Here is a 2,615-nt window from a genome sequence, read left to right on the forward strand (position 1 = left end):
TCACCTTGTGTTTCATATAATCATTCCCATCCATTAAGATTTATAAAATCAATCATCTTGGACTATGCCCGCCATTACCCTGTCTTTTCTGGTTGCTATCGAATCTGGATCTCCCCCATTTCCTTTATCTCCTCCCTACACCCACCAAATTATAACCATGGAATTTTTCAACAAGCAGATAATTTTTTTATTGATTCTTTGTCAATAAGCAAATAAACATTAACAAAGCATCAACTAGTTGAATTATGATACAATGCTTTTTCATAATCACTTTTCTTTCTGGACACCTGATTTCATTTTATTCTTACAGCTTAAGAAAGAACTTTCATAAAATAACTGGAGTAAGCAATACTTTGGGGGAATTATATGTGAAAGAACTTGACAGTTACAAATAATAGTTCTTTTCTAGATAACACTAGCCCAGACTTTTCAAATTTAACATCCTATTAATTACTAGAATTTCCCCCCCTTGTTCCTAACCAGAACCAAGGGCTCCAGCTTCTTTTTTTATGACTCACTTGCTGTAAATGCTCTGAAGAGACTATTTGAATGTTTGGTATTTCACTCACAGAAATATTATGGCAGCAATTTGTTGGCAAGCTGGTGTTGCTTTGGCCAAATATCTCCTTCAATTTTAAAAGTAGAGTGTCTTCACTAAGATGCTGAGTGAAAAGAAAACTTCTAAGAAGTCAATAGCTGACAGTAAATGTGGATCTTCCCCTTTTACCCCTCCCTGAATGATTAAGTCAAGCAGGTTGGCTCACCAAAATATGATCAGTTCAATCCAACATTTTGTTATTTTGATGGTTTGAGCTTATTTGATCATTAATTTGACAAAGATGACTGGTTCAGCTTCATTAAAATGATTAATGGGTGTGGAGTCAGGCTTTGATGGAGCAAGTGAGGGAAACCTTGGTCAGAGATTGTCAATACACTCCAGGAAGAATTCGCTGGAGCAGCAGGAACCAGAGAAAGAACTTTTAAAAAAATTCATACAAACACGAACTATTTCTTGAACCCACAGTTCTCAGCTGAATTTTTTCTGGAGCACAACTTTAATTCCAGCTAAGATCTGTTCTCCTCTGTGTCACATCACAGGGTGACCACAAAGGTTACCATGGGAGCTAACATTTCTGAATCTTGTTGACATTTAAAAGTGTTAAAGAAAAGCAGGAGGGTGCTTGTGTACCTTTCACAGTATTTCCTTTCTTCCATTTCATTTTAAAATCTTACATAATTCAATGAGTTCTGTTGGCTTAGTGGTAAGTAAGGAGCTGTGCTTCCAACCCAGTGGTCTCTGAAAACCTACTGAAGGAAGAGCTATGAGTCAATTCTGAGTCCATGGTATGTAACAACAACCACAAAGTATTCATCACAGGATATTTTCTCCACTTCCATACTTTTATTAGTATGCATATAATTATTCATATGCACTGTGTTTTATTCATGTACATAGTGGTTTGTGTGTGTTTCACACTTTCCATCACTGACATTATGTTTCATACAATCATTCCCATACATTCTGTCTTATAAAATTAAGCACTGTTGGCTTATGCCTACCATTACCTCATCTTTTCAGGTCCCCACTGGATCTTTCCCATTTCCTTTACTCTCTCCCTCTACCTACCAAATTGTGCAACCTTATGATTTCCCCACTACCCATCCTCACTCCTCTGCTTCCACTCACTCCCTCTTTAAACCTTAATGAGTGTTTTACTAGTTATGTGTTTGTTTTTACAATAATGATCTTATGCATTATTTGTCCTCATGAGACTGAATTCATTCATTCAGCATAATGCTCTCCAGTCTCTCTCAAGTTATATAGTAGTTTACTAAATCATTGGTCCTTAGTGCTGTGTAATATTCCATTGTGTGACTATACCACAATATCCAATTCATACGACCCAAGTATTCCACTAATAGGAATTGGCCCCAATGAAATTAGAACTGAGACACAAATAAACATTTGTACACCAATGTTCATAACAGTGTTATTCATAATTGTAAGAACATAGAAACAATTTAGATGTCCAACCACTATCAAATGGACCCAGGTTATTTATTTTTTTCCAAATCAAATGCCTTCCATATTCATTTGCATGCTGCTTAGATTTAGTTGCATTCATCAACTCAAGGAGATGGAATTGGGAAATGACTTATATTCTGATAGAATGAATTTTGTCACCCTTCCCATCTCACTATTTTATAATATGAACCTAAAAATAGATTATATCTGGTCTATATTGTAGAGAGGATTCTGATAAAGGAATTAAAAAAATATGCTGGCAGTGTGATATTCTACAATATGTGAGAAATGTACATGGATACTTAGTGGTACAAGCAGTTAAGACATTAATAGCAGACCCAAAGATTGGGTTAAAGCCACTAGGGACTCCAAAGAAGGGAGGTAAAGAACCTAAAAAAAAACCCAAACCCTCTTCGGGTTGCAGGGTGGAATATACTTGGGGTGGGAGTGGGGATGTGCAGGGTGTGGGGGGATTGTGTACCAATGAAGAAGTTTTTCTTTTGCTTTTCAAGGAGAGGAGGGAACTGGGGGTGGGAGTGGGGTGAGTGGGTGGGGAGAAAAGGGCAACAATGAATGAATGGAATTCCAA

This window comes from Elephantulus edwardii, unplaced genomic scaffold, assembly GCF_000299155.1.
Source record: "Elephantulus edwardii isolate Elephantulus edwardi_28Jun2011 unplaced genomic scaffold, EleEdw1.0 scaffold00090, whole genome shotgun sequence".
NCBI lineage: Eukaryota > Metazoa > Chordata > Mammalia > Macroscelidea > Macroscelididae > Elephantulus > Elephantulus edwardii.